Source organism: Lactuca virosa, chromosome 8 (genome assembly GCF_052849685.1).
Source record: "Lactuca virosa cultivar CGN04683 chromosome 8, Lactuca_virosa_CGN04683_v6, whole genome shotgun sequence".
Taxonomy (NCBI): Eukaryota; Viridiplantae; Streptophyta; class Magnoliopsida; order Asterales; family Asteraceae; genus Lactuca; species Lactuca virosa.
In genome coordinates, this window is record NC_136433.1 from 72517573 (window position 1) to 72533199 (window position 15627).

The 15627-nt window shown below is 33.7% G+C and overlaps 1 pseudogene; it reads right to left on the reverse strand.

Moving 5' to 3' along the window:
* Nucleotides 1-390: 390 nt before the first annotated feature.
* LOC145134200 (putative ribose-5-phosphate isomerase 2 pseudogene) lies at nucleotides 391-1906 on the reverse strand (annotated as a pseudogene).
* Nucleotides 1907-15627: the final 13721 nt, after the last annotated feature.

Sequence of the window (15627 nt, forward strand, 5' to 3'; positions counted from 1 at the left end):
AAGGAAATGGAATGATCACTTTCCCTCCTAACTTTCATTCTGATTTGGAAGGATTTGAAAAGAAAGAAGAAAATGCTTAACTTTCCTTCCATTTCTCTGTAACTCGAGAGCACAAAAGACAAATTTGTTTTACTTTCCAACTCGAAAGAACAAAAGACAAATTTCTTTTCCTTTCTTTTCTCTTTCTTTTCTCTCCTTACTTTCTTTTCTCTTCTCTTGTTTTCATTGCTGCAACTCGGGCGCGGGGTGTTACAAAATGAAAGACGTATCAAGATTGTCCCATACGAACAAGTTATGGTGTCAAGATTTTATGTACTCTGTTTTCTTCATAAAACTATCATCTAAAAAGGTCGAAAACAAACACACAAATAACCCCCAAAACTCTCGAAATTAATACCAAAATGTTGAGCCAAATCATTCCCATTAGCATGTAATATTAACAAGTGCAGAACAACTCAAAACTCTCCCCTGTAACAACATATCTAATCGAGAAAACATGAACCCTTCCTTCATACCTGCATTCTTATCTAGAAACCTAGAAACTATCGAAATGTAAAAAAAAAAAAAAAAAAAAAGCTCAAAATCATTTTAGTTCGATCATGTCTATCATGTCTACCTCCCTAAGCTTTGTTCTTAACGGTGACACCATGTTCTCCGGCGACTATCAAAGTGGTAGCCATATCAAGAAACATTCCATGCTCCACCACTCCGGGAATCCTCAAAATTGCATCGCCGGCAGCCTTCAAATCCCCTATATTTTTCTTGAAATACAAATCGATGATGTAATTGCTATTGTCAGTTACATATGGGTCTTCGGATTCCGGTAAAGTTCGAAGCTTTGCCACACAATCAGCATCTTTAAACAACGATTGAAGCATCTGCGCTGTAAATTTCCAGCAAAACGGAACAATTTCAACAGGCATAGCTAAACCACTGCCACCGATGTAATCAACAAGCTTTGATTCATCGACAATCACCACGAATTTCTTTGAAACGCATTCGATCATTTTTTCACGTAACAAAGACCCACCACGACCTTTAACCAAATTCATGTCCGGGTCGACTTCATCGGCTCCATCAATGGCTAAATCGATAACAGGGTGTGTCTCGAGATCCGATAAAGGGATGTTTAGAGATAAAGCTTGTTCGTGGGTTTTTTTCGAGGTGGGGATTCCGACGATGTCCGTCAGTATACCTTGCCGGAGAAGTTCGCCGATACGGTCGACTGCATGTTTGGCCGTGGACCCCGTTCCAAGTCCGACAACCATACCGGATTCTACGAACTCAACAGCCTTAAACCCGGCGATTTTCTTCAATTCGTCTTGACTCAAACTCACCGGAGAGGGAGATGGAGACGTCATTAAGGCACCGGCGGCGGTGTCGACGTTTCCAGTCCCGATAAAATGTGGGTCATACGCAAGAGCCATTTTGTTGATATAAATACACACAACTAATGGCGAGAATTGAACTGAATTTTCTGAAACAGTTAAAAAGGTAAGGTGGGTATCGTCGTCGGATTGTAGATCAACCAAAATAATTAGGGTTTTTTGAAATTGTGAAGACGAAAGAAGATGGTATACGAGGAACCGATAATGAGATTGTGTGGACAGAGCGGATGGTGAGAATGTGGCTAAGGGTTATCGCGTGTGTGTTTGGATTTGGGGGGTTTTTATAGAGAGCTGAGATGGGGGGAATGTGAATCTTTGATATGCGGTGGTGGTGGCGGCGGAGAATGGAGGAGGTGACCTCGAAGCAATGAATTTTAGTTTCTTGGAGAGAATCGTAACGTATCCGGGGAATAAACCAGAGACCGTTGACGGTGCAGCTGTGCCGGACGGTAGCATGTAAATAACCTACAACCTCTTTTTAGTTTATACTATGTTTATAGTAGGAAAAGGGAAAATCACATGAAGTTAATGATGTTGGTTGTTTTGTTATATATATATATATATATATATATATATATATATATATATATATATATATATATATATATACCGTTAGACCCACATGAGTTTATTTAAAAAAAATTAAATATAAAATTTTAATAATTTAAATGGTTTGAATTTATAAGAAAAATGAGAAATTTTTTGCATTATTAAAATTAATAAGACTTTAATGTATTGAATACATTACATATATAAACTATTTCTAATAAATACCTTACATATTAAATGTGGAATTTTAATTTAATAAAATAAAAAATACAATAAAAATGACAAGTGGAAAATAGAAATTTTAAAAATTTTAGAGTATATATATATATATATATATATATATATATATATATATATATATATTGACTATTTAAGCATATTTAACAAGTTAAATTGTCAAATATATAAAAAAATATATACAAAAAATATAGTTGTCTGAACATATTTAACAAGTTAAATGGTCAAATATATACAAAAAAATAAAATTGTCTAAATATGAACAAAATGAAAAGTTAATTACAATGATAAGTCATTTTCCTCATTTTTAATATCGATTTTATTTTTCATATTTGTTAGTATTATTTTTTTAAAACGCTATTTTTAAAATATGTATAATGTCCTAAATATTAATTAAATATTGATCACTTCTAAACTTTACTTTTTATTTAAGAAATATGTTTTTTATTTTGTGAAATATTTTATATAGCCTCTTATATATTTTTTTTCTTTTGTTTTTAAGCATATATAATATTTTTAATGTAAATACTATCTAATAATAAAATTAAATATGTAACAATAAATATGTAGTCTTTTTTAAAAAAACTATATATATATATATATATATATATATATATATATATATATATATTATGTAGCAAATAAAAAACCAAAAAATATATATAACGTAAATGTTTTAAAATTGGGATAATGACTTAAAAGGGTAATATATTTTTCAATTTGTATACATTTGATCACTGCGTTTTTTTTCGTCCATATTTACCCCTTAAACTTGTTAAACTGTACACAATGAAACTGGGTCCGAACCCGGCCCGTTAGACCCGGATTCGGAAAACCCGGAAACTGGAATTGAAGGATTTGAAGACCTGGAAACCGGACCGATATATACGAACCGGTTCCGGTTCGGTTCCGGGTATGTGGCCGGGTAAAGTGGATCTAGAACCGGAAAACCCGAAAATATCAAAGTGGGTAGGGTGGAACCGGGTAAAGCGGGTCTAGAATAGGAAAAATGAAAAAAAAAACGGAATTTTTGTACCTAGTCGTTTGAAATGAATTTAAGTAATATATATATATATATATATATATATATATATATATATATATATATATATATATATATATATATATATATATATATATATATAACTGTAACCTAAGGAAATGAAATTGAATTTTCAATGAAGATCGTAGATTGTAAGACTTTTACATATATTAATTGGATAAACTCATAAAAATTGGTTTGAATGTGTCATGTTGGAATATTTTAGGCTTTAGATAACTAAAGGGGTGTTTGGAGAGGGAAAAAAGAGGGTGTTTATTGCTTATTACTTATTCCCACCACAATAAGCTAAATTTAAGTGTTTGGATAAGAATCCTTAAAAATCAGCTTATTGTGGTAGAGATAAGCTAAATAAGCTAATTTTAATAAGCATCTCCCCCCTTACTTATTACTTATTGCTTATTGCTTATTCTCACCGCAAATAAGCTAATAAGATATAATCTAATTTATCCAAACACCCCCTAAGATGAGTTGTTCTGTCATCACTTTTTTAGGGGTTCTATCATCTTATATATAATTGGTTTGAATGTTTAAATTTTTTGTTATGGTTTTAATTTTCTGATTATAAAGTCTGACAATTTAGATTTTCTTATGGCATTTTGGCATTGGATCAAACTCGTAAAAACAATATACGATAACGAACGAATTTGTAAATTACTAATGATTCAGCTATGATATACTATTTTGTACATAATAAGGCATTTTATGTTTAATAATTTTAAGAAGGTTGCTGTAATCTAAAGATGCTTAATAAATACAAATACAATTGGTTAGTAAGAGACAAACCACCAAATTTCAATTTTCTAAAGATGCTTAATAAATACAAATACAATTGGTTAGTACGTGATCACAGAGAGTAGAGGTGTGAATTGATTTTTTTTGCTAGCTACTTGATCACAGAGAGTAGGTTGATGTCGATCACAATGGCTAAGTAAGGAAAAAATCAACAATGAAGAGGAATGTCGATCATAGATTGAAGAGCACCATCGAACAATGTGAAAAATATGGAGACAAGGATGTGCGTACGTATCCAATTAATCTAACCCGGTTTCGGTTCTTTTACCCGGTTCCGGTTCTTTTACCCGGTTTACCCAGACCCGTTGGACCCATACCCGGAATACCCGAAACCCAGATAAGGCTATTTTAAAAACCCAATACTCGGACTGGTTTAGCATATTCCGGTTCAACCGGTTCCGGGTCCGGTCCGGTTTTCCGGTTATAAATCTCATGCCTAGTATACATTCAGTCCTTATGACTGGCTACTCCAGGTTAGCCGGTAAAAATGACTTAATAGGGTAATATATTTCTCACTTTTTACACATTTAGTTCTTAGTATTTTTGTATATATTTAGTCCTTAATATTTTTTTGTGCAAAATAAATCATTTTTGTTTTTGTACTCATTCAGTACTAATGAATGATTTCTTAAGGTTTTCCTCACGACATCTTACGTGGGACAATCATTAATGAGGTGTTTGGGGCTTTTGATGCTTATGTCCATCGTGATCTCGACTACTTGGTGGCTGAGGTCATGTGTTCTGAACATCATAGCTTCTTCATACGATCTCGAATTTTAACGATCTTTATATTCATGCGTTCGTATGTTAGTTTACTACAACTTTCATTTATATTACTCCCGTCAAAAGTAATATATTTTTACGAACGATCTTTATACCATACGTTTTTTATGAATGCATGTATGAATGTTTTTTTTAAATCATAAGTGAAAATATATTACACTTTAATAGGAGTAGTATTAACGAAAGTTGTAGCAGACTCAAAGAACGAACACGTGGATATAAAGATCATTAAAATCTGATATCGTATGAAGAAGTTACGACGTTCAGAACACAAGACCTAAGCCAAACCACAATACCTACACAACCAAACAATCGAGATCGCAATGAACACAAGCATCAACAACCCCAAACACTTCATCAATGATTGTCTCACGTAAGATGTCGTGAGAAAAACCTGAAGAAATCATTCATAAGTACTAAATGAGTACAAACCAAAAATGACTTATTTTGAAACAAAAAATATTAAGGACTAAATGTGTACAAAAATATTAAGGACTAAATGTGTACAAAATGAGAAATATATTACCCTATTAAGCAATTTTTTCCGGTTAACCTAGAGTAATCGGTTATAAGGACTGAATGTGTACAGTTTAACAAGTTGAAGGGGTAAATATAGACGAAAAAAACTCAGTGACCAAAGATGTACAAATCAAAAAATATATTACTCTTTTAAGTCATTATCCCTTTAAAATTATTACAACTTTGTAATACTTTTTAATTTAAAGTTTATAAGCTTTTAATTTTTTTAATACAACATTTTAAACTAGTACTATTTAACGAAAGTATTTTTAAATGTTATAAAAAAATATTAAATTGTCACACAAAAAAAGTAAAAAACTTGTAAGAAAAATTTAGAACATTTATAAAATATTTGGTTTAAAAGCAATAGTATTAAAATTATATGAAAGTATAAAAAAATTTAGAATATATATATATATATGGTTTGGTTTTGTTTCAGATTTAGTCTGCACCAGACATGAAACAAAATATATACCCTTTTTATTCATTTTTCTTTTTATTGTCTTATTAGAAAACATATTTAATAAAGAAACACATGTTACCCACTCAATTTTTCTCTCTCTGTATCTCTCTTGTAGCATGTTTTGTCGACTGAAATTCCATAGGGTCTCATCCCTTAACCATATTCACTGTTGACTGCATCTCCACCCACCTCACTTCACCATCGACCTAATCTCCCCTCGCATCCCTTTTACCACCACATTCTCTGATGAACGATGCACCAACCCTATTGCAACACCATACTAGAATGGCCTCAGAAAAAACATAAGTGGGTTACTCTCTAAAAAGAACATACAACATCCAGCCAATATTCGCTTAAAAATGTAAGTGGTTTTGTATTTCTTTTGGTGGGTTTCTATAAATATGGATTTGGTGATGGTGGCTGGAGCAAATATGGTTGAATCACAAATCAATCGGATGTTTGTAGGTTTTTACATGTTTAAAAGTATGGTTTATGTGTGTGTGGGAATTAAAAATCAAAAAAGGTTTGTGTGTATGCGTAGATTAGAAATCAAAAAAGGGATACGTGAGTTCGAATTAGAAGGTTGTTAACATGATTTTACAGTTTTGAAAATCTAAGTTGTGTGTGTGGGAACGATCTTGAAGGTTTGACTATCTGAAAAAATAATCTTGAACGACCTTGAAGGTGTGAAGGATCTTGAGGTTGTTACAACTGCAAAAATCTTAGAAAAATCATAGGTAACCGGGGTTTCTTTCCACTGTGACCTTTAGGAGCGGTTTCCACACTGGTAGTGAGGGGTAAACTTCCACATGTCGATGAGAAGTGAGAACTAGGGTAACAACGTAACCGGGGAATAGATAAAAGGGTGTGGGGTGGTGCCTATTTCTATTAAGTTTATTATATAAGATAAAATTAATAATAAAAATAAGATAAAAGATAGAAAAGTGTGTTATGGTAATTTTATTTCTTCCTAAGGATTAAAATCATAACAAAAAAAAGTTTAAGGATTGTCAAAGTTGATAAAAATGATGGACCAAATATACATATTGCCCCAAACCATAGGTCGATATATGTAATTTACTTTATACTAATAGTACATAAATAAGTCTTGAATGAGTGTTTGGATCTTGATCCGTAAAAATCAGAAACAATTTCCATTACATTAAGGTCAGGTTTTAGTAAGAGTGTCTTTAATGGTTAAGTTATATAAGACTTAAAACTATTGTCAAACCATCATTCCAATAATTTTAACATCTAATTAAATAATTCATCCAATGGTTAACATCTTCCAATAGTTTTGTTTTATATAAAATATTTAACTATTTTATCCATATATATATCTAAAATGTTCTATAAAACCCCTTATTTAATTATTTTTTTAAAACACACATTTTATTTTAATTTTATTAAAAATATTATAATGCATTGTTTCAAAAGAAATAAATTACAATATATCATTCAAAAAGTTAATACGAAAAAACTATTATGGAATTGTTATAAAATTTTGAAAAAAAATAAATATAATCATTGTAATTTTATATTTCATAAATGAAATGTCATTAAATATTTAATAGAAAACAATTAATTAGTAAATAAAGAAAAAATATTTAAAACTATAATATTTTAAAATGATAAAATGAAATATAACTAAAGTATGAGGGGTTAAATGACAAAACATAGAAGTATATTGACCACTCAATATATATTGAGTTGTCAATAAAAAAACAAATAATCTTTATGCTCCGATGGTAATATGTGGTTAATGTTAGGTGCATTTCATGCATCCATTTTGTTGTTTTAATCCATAAAAGTGCATTGCATTTAGGTTTAAACTCATGCATTTTGCATATATTTCGGGATTTTTCATGATGCAATTCCATTCACACACTCTTATGATATTTCAGGGATTTTTGGAGGTTGGATCTTGCTTTAGGAGGTTAAAAAGAGTTGAGGACAAAATTTCGGGACTTGCGGAGCATTGAGGAGAGAGATAAGAAGAAAATGAAGATTTTGGCTTTACAGAGGTTTACACGGCCGTGTAAATGAAAGCCTTGAGTTTACACGGGCCGTGTAAACGCATATTCAACAACAGTGTACTTCGAAGGCCTGGCATATTTGAGCATTTTACTTCTAGAGTTTACACGGTCGTGTAAATGGTCAGTGTTAGTTTACACGGGCCGTGTAAACGTGTCGTCAGTTTTAAAACAGTTTCATCCTTTGTAAAAGGGAGACAACCAGTTCCAGAGGAAGTTAGGTCGTATTTTTGGGTGAAGAGAAAGCGATTTTGGGAGATTTTGGAGTTGATTAGCACTTGGGAACATTTGATTTCATTTTGTAAGAACTTTAATTTCATTTTTCTAGATTTGTGATCTTGTTCTAGTCATGAGTGGCTAGAACCCTAGATTCTCCAACTTTATGTCTTGACTTCTAGTTGTAATTTCAATCACATGACTTGATGTTTGCTTCCAATTTTTTATCTAGTGAATTTGATTTTGTTTCAATTGAATGTTTGATTCTAATTGTGATTCTTATTGGCCATTTGAATTAGGATTAGATCATTCAAGTTATCTAATTGCAAAATCCGTAATTGTTTTGTAAATTGGACTAGGTAACAAGCACTAAACTGATTTCTATTGAATGAATTTAGTGTAAATCTTATTCACACATTCTTATGCTCTCGAGTTTATGAGGAGTATTGAGTGTTGTTGAGAACATACACATAAATTTTAATGCAATCTTTCAACCTAATTCTAAGAGCTTGTTTAGATTAGATTGGTAAGGTTAGGATTAATCAAAGAGCTTATTTTGGTTAATCAATGTGGTAAATGGGAGGTGCTAGAGCTTGTTAGCATTTCCAAGTACCAACTTAGATAGAATTGGACAAATATCATGTCATCTTGGAATTGCATTACTAAGTTGTCATAGATAGAGTTGGAGTCCTTACAAATTCTGAATTTAATTCACTTATTTAGTTGATTACTTGTGTTTTTAATTGTTTGTTTTAATCATTGCATTCTAACCCCCACCCCCCTCTTTACTATTGGTGACCATAGTACCTTACACAAAAAGGGTATAAGTATTTGTCTCGTGTCTCTGTGGATCGACCATACTTACCTTGTATTATATTTTTAGTGCAAAGTAGTAGTGTTTTTGGAGTCATTTGTACCCCTTTATTTGTTGGGTTTGACACGCCTAACAATTAAGAAAAAAATCAATAGTAATAAGCTTTAGAAAAAGTCTTCATTGGACATGCTCTAAGACCAAATCTAAAATCATAGGATCGTGTTGTAACATTCTACGACGATCTGATCCTGCTAGTTATTTAATTCGGTTTTCATTGTCTAAACGTATAAACTATAAAGTTTTTTGTAACATTAAAAAAGTAATTTCATATATTAATTTAATAATCTAACGCATTGGCTTAAATTTTAGCGGGATTGAATTAAAGGTCGTAGGATACAAGGATCGTATCGTAAGATTGAACAACAATCGTAGGATAAAAGTATAAAGTATTTCGTAACATAGAAAAATTAATCTCATATATTAGTTTAATAATCTAATGCATAGCCTTAAAATTGTTTCATTTCTACTTAAAATCAAGCATTAAAATTCATCCACTAAGTTCATAAACCGAACATTGTATATCGCATGAATCTATGTATAGCCTCGCAGTTAGGTGGGTTGCTTTGTTTTACTTTGTATTTTATCATTATTGAAAATATAAGTTTATATACATTATGTTTTGCTTTCATTACAATGGGTAAAAGAGATTTATGAGAAGATAAAAATGATAAATTGCATCATTGAGAGACTCATGTCACAACGCCACAGGGCATACATGTGAGGTCATCAAAGAACATTATTAATATTAATGCATCATTTTCTTATAACTTGTTGAACTGAAAACGAAGTCTTTTACCCATCGTTGTATTGGGATTTAACCCTCTCTCTTATTTGTGTTATTATTGGAATGGGGTTATTGAAAGGGGGACGGGGAATTAAAGATCTCGCATGAACTGGAATTGGTTTGATATGCCTTTGCCATTGTTAAATGGGACAAGAGGATGATTGGTTTCCTATTGAACATCTCACAAGAGAATGGTAAGAAGGATTAATTCTCATGTTATCAAATGATTGGTAGACATGTAATTCTATGTGTACATTTAAAATTTGTTTACAACAATGTCAAGTGGCTCGGTAACAGTTGTTGATGTCATTACAAGTGATATGCAAATTGTTAAAGAGTTTCTTATAAATATATATATTTTTCTGTAATTTTCAGTGTTCTATGCTCTAAGTATTTGTTGATCGATGATATGTTCAAGGGTATAGGAGCCGTATCGACGGGCTTCGTTTACACGATATAATCCTTCCTAGTTTATGACCAACTTGCCTTTTTGTAACGTCCTAAATTTCAAGGCAATTTTTTTCAATTTATTTAATTAAAACATAAGTCTTACCAACCATTATATTACATATCTAATTATAAAGATAGAGTTTTAGATGAAGTCTTAAAATATTATTAATACCATCGATGCAAGTACAGTCATGCATGAGTCTTTCCTCGAACCGAAGAACAACCTGAAAAGCACTTATTCAACAATTGTAAGCCGAGACATAGTGAATTCCCTCAAGATACCATATACCAAAATACATATACAATGCATACACATAATGACTTTCATCATAAGGCTGGTCCGCCCTTTTTTGCCTTTAGCGTAGAGCTGGTTCTCACATTGGCGTTCAGCGTAACGTTGGCCCTCCCGAGTCTATTAGCCTTCAACAAAAAGTCGGTCCGCCCTCAACTCCCACAAATATATATATATTAATACTTATACAACAGGCAAACACTTGGGAACATTTGATTTCATTTTGTAAGAACTTTAATTTCATTTTTCTAGATTTGTGATCTTGTTCTAGTCATGAGTGGCTAGAACCCTAGATTCTCCAACTTTATGTCATGACTTCTAGTTGTAATTTCAATCATATGACTTGATGTTTGCTTCCAAATTTTTATCTAGTGAATTTGATTTTGTTTCAATTGAATGTTTGATTCTAATTGTGATTCTTATTGGCCATTTGAATTAGGGTTAGATCATTCAAGTTATCTAATTGCAAAATCCGTAATTGTTTTGTAAATTTGACTAGGTAACAAGCACTAAACTGATTTCTATTGAATGAATTTAGTGTAAATCTTATTCACACATTCTTATGCTCTCGAGTTTATGAGGAGTATTGAGTGTTGTTGGGAACATTCACATAAATTTTAATGCAATCTTTCAACCTAATTCTAAGAGCTTGTTTAGATTAGATTGGTAAGGTTAGGATTAATCAAAGAGCTTATTTTGGTTAATCAATGTGGTGAATGGGAGGTGCTAGAGCTTGTTAGCATTTCCAACTACCAACTTAGATAGAATTGGGCAAATATCATGTCATCTTGGAATTGCATTACTAAGTTGTCATAGATAGAGTTGGAGTCCTTACAAATTCTGAATTTAATTCACTTATTTAGTTGATTACTTGTGTTTTTAATTGTTTGTTTTAATCATTGCATTCTAAACCCCCCCTCTTTACTATTGGTGACCATAGTACCTTGCACAAAAAGTGTATAAGCACTTGTCTCGTGTCTCTGTGGATCGACCCTACTTACCTTGTATTATATTTTTAGTGCAAAGTAGTAGTGTTTTTGGAGCCATTTGTACCCCTTTATTTGTTGGGTTTGACACGCCTAACAATTGGCGTCGTTGCCGGGGACACGGTGTTACTAATTGTTTATGCCTAGATCTTTCTGTACAGGTACACCATTGTCAATTGACTCGGAGATAGAGAAGACTGCAAAGAAGTTAAAGAAGCAAGCCAAGCTTCGTAAGAGGCAACCGGTTTCTGGTACTTCTTTATCATCCAATCCCCCGATCATCAACATTTGGGAGGACATACCTCTCTCAAGTGTATCCGCATCAGAAACAGAAAGCCCATCATTCTCACCACAATCATCCTCACCCAAAAATACCACTCCACCCTCTTCACCTGTTCATAATATCCCAAACATTACGCCCACAGAAACTTCAACCACTTCTCAAGCCATGGGAGATAACCATGGAGGGAATCCACCTCCAAATCCACCACCCGAACAAACTCTTCGCCAATGGGCGAGGCAGGAGGTTACACAACAACCTCTTTGCATCACCTACCCAGCAGCCACAAACCTTGAACTAAAATCCGGTCTCATTCACTTACTCCCCACCTTTAGAGGCTTAGAAAATGAAGGTCCTCACAAGTTCCTCACCGAGTTCCATGTAGTATGTGTGGGTATGAAACCACACAATGTCACGGAGGATCAAATTAAGCTTAGGGCATTTCCCTTCGCACTGCAAGATGCAGCTAAAGACTGGCTCTATGACCTCCCACCGGGGACGGTTACTACTTGGGTAGATCTCGCGAGGTTATTTTTGGATAAATACTTTCCTAAGATGAAAGCTTCAGCCCTACGGAGGGAAATCATTGGAATCAAGCAGCACAAAAGAGAAGCCTTTCACATATATTGGGAGAGATTCAAGAAACTTTGTGCCCGTTGTCCAAAGCACGGAATCACCGAATACCAGCTCCTCCAATACTTCATTGAAGGAATGACTCCAATGGAAAGAAGGCTTCTTAATGCTTCAAGTGGCGGCTCTTTACCCGACAAGACTCCAACCGAAATCCACAACCTAATCAAGAACATGGCTGAAGATTCTAAACATTCAAGCCATGATGAAGAATGGTACACGGATGCACCCCGAGGTGTAAAGGAGGTCCAAACTCCTCAAATTGAAGCTCAATTGTCCGAGCTTACGAAAGTGGTTATGATGCTAACAAAAGACAAAGGTGTGCAGCCCACACCCCGCCCATGTGGTATTTGCACTCAAGTGGGGCATCCAACCGACATGTGCCCTCAACATCAAGAGGAAGATTATGAATAAGCAAAAGTCATGGGAGGCTATTCCGGATCAAATTAGAGAGGATATGAGCAGCCAAGGGGTGACCAAAGATGGAACAACAATCAAGGTTGGGGAGGAAATCAACAAGGAAATTATCAACCAAGTCAACCACATCAATACCAACAAAGACCACCTTTTCCACCACAAAACTTTCAGCCAAGGCAACCACAACACCCTCCTCAACAAGCAGGTTCATCAAATATGTCGTTAGAGGACATAGTGAAGAGTTTGGCAACTAGTACACAAGCTTTCCAACAAGAAACAAAAGGAAGCATAAAGAACTTAGAGAAACAAGTTTCACAGCTTGCTACTTCCGTAAGCAAACTAGAATCTCAAGGAAAGTTGCCTGCCCAAACTGAAACAAACCCAAGGCACAACGTGTGTGTCATCACATTAAGAGGCGGAAAGGGCTACGATGGTCCAAAAGTGTCGGTTGCTCAAAGGGAAAAAGAAATAGTGGTCGAAGAGGCAACCAAAGAAGAGAAGAAGGAAGATACTGTTGGGTTTTGAGCATTCTAACACTCCTATGGTGTACATGCAACCCTATAAACCTTGGATCTATGTTTTCTCTATTATACATGCAAATATTAACTATTCCAAGGTTTCATCCTAACTAGCATATTATGAAGCACCTATACTACAAAGTTCTAGTTAGATGACATACCTTTTGATGTAGCTTGATGTCTTTAAGCTTTAAGAGCTTAGCCCCAATAGTGTGGAAGCCTCAAATGGAATCACAAATCACCAAAACACCTTGGAAGAACTTGAGAGAATATGTATGCACACTAAAATCGGCCCACTCTTATTTTCACGCACTTGTTCCAATTTTGTGAGCCAAGGGCCCCTTTATATATTATGGAGGATTAGGGTTACATCCATGTAAACCCTAATACCCATGACCTTTCATTTACATAGGATCCATGGGTTAAAAGCTCCATGGACCATCCATGAAAGCTTAGCCCAACCTAAATGAACTTGGCCCATTCCATATATATAAGAGTCCATATTTAATTAGTTCTTTTTGATCACTTAATTAATTCTAAATTAATTCTTGATCAATACTAATTAAATAATATGATTCCATATTAATATATTAGAACTTATAATATATTAATATAAATCATAAATATACTATTCTCAAAAGACTATCCATATAAATTGTGCCGGTGAAGTGCAACCCAAATGGACCATGCCGGGTCGGGTCAAGTACATACCAAATATAGTTATGGACTTAGACATTAATCCAACATTCTCCCACTTGGATAAGTCTAAAACTATTATTGAGTATGAATTCAAAACCTAATTGGCAATCGTAGCTCTTAAAGCCGCTGTCGAACTCTGACCTTGTCAATGACTTGTCCATTAGATAAGGGATCATATATTCCTCCATTCTAGATATCATATGGACTGAGACATGGATTATAATCATTCTCTCTGTCCATTTGTTGTTTCCCGATTTTCGATTTATGATGACTGACTGATTGAACAAATCAAATCAGTCCTGGCTTGGCCAAGCACTCACATGTGTCATCGCTAAATCATCGAGGGGCCCACAGATATCACTTTTATCCCGAAGGTAAAAGGAATGGATAAACTTCGACTCATATGGCTTGTTCTACTACTTGTTGAATCATACACAAAGGCACGTTTTATAACATCGAGTTACCAAATGCGTTTTCGTGCAATCAATGTATAACCAACTCATAGTAACAAGTCATATCTCTAGGTTTGAAGAATATAAGATATTATCGTCTCATGATCACTCATGATAAAATCCATGAAGTGATTCAAATGAGCGCGGGTTGAATCCAATACTCAGAACTTATGAGCACTCATGAGTGTTGTAGCACCATTTTGTCCACCAACTTGGACCTCTACAAACCAACCCATGACAGTCTTGATTCATATCTACTTCCAACATATGACCGACTGTGGATGGTTTGAATAACTTAATCATTCAGGAAGAGCGACTTAGTTATTCTGGAAGTCAAAACATGCAAAGTGAAACACAAGAATAAATGAATCAAATATGGTATCAAACCCTATGAATATAAATAAACACTTTTATTTATCACCATACTGATTACTCATTATTCATTGTTTCGGTTTTATCAACTTTATACTTGAATTTAAAACAATAGTTGTCCCATGCTCCAAGCATGTACACTATGTTTTCTAAACACTAGTCATGCCATACACCAAGTATGCATACTATGTTTGTCTATGATCTTTACTTTGTAAAATAGATCAATTGAACATCACTCCAATGATCCTCTTTTCACAGTCCCAAATCCTTACTGCAAATGCAAGAATTCCAAATTCATGCCATTTACTGAAATCTGTTAGATTCTAAACTTATATGCATTGATCCTCTTAATGATTATGCACGAAGTCAGAAAGACTTGACAACACTAGTTGTCCCATGCTCCAAGCATGTACACTATGTTTTTCTTAAACAATAGCTTTGCCATACACCAAGTATGCACTCTATGTTTGTCTATGATCCTTACTTTGTGAAATAAACCAATTGAACATAATTTCAATGATTCTAATTTCACACTCCCAAATCCTTATCGAAAAATGTGAGAATTTCAAATTCCTATCATTTATCGAAATCTGTTTAGATTTTAAACTTATATGCACTGACCCTCCTGTAATGAATATGTACAAAGTCACAAAGACTTGTCAACAGTCATTATAAGGTATTCCAATGGAGATCAACTCCGTGGAAACTAAGTCTCATATTCAAAGTACATTGCTTTGGACATGCTTCTTGCATTAAGTTTTCTAATCTTACACAGATAACTTTCACCAATGGAGACAACTCCATATTCTCATTTTGACTATCACTTCTGA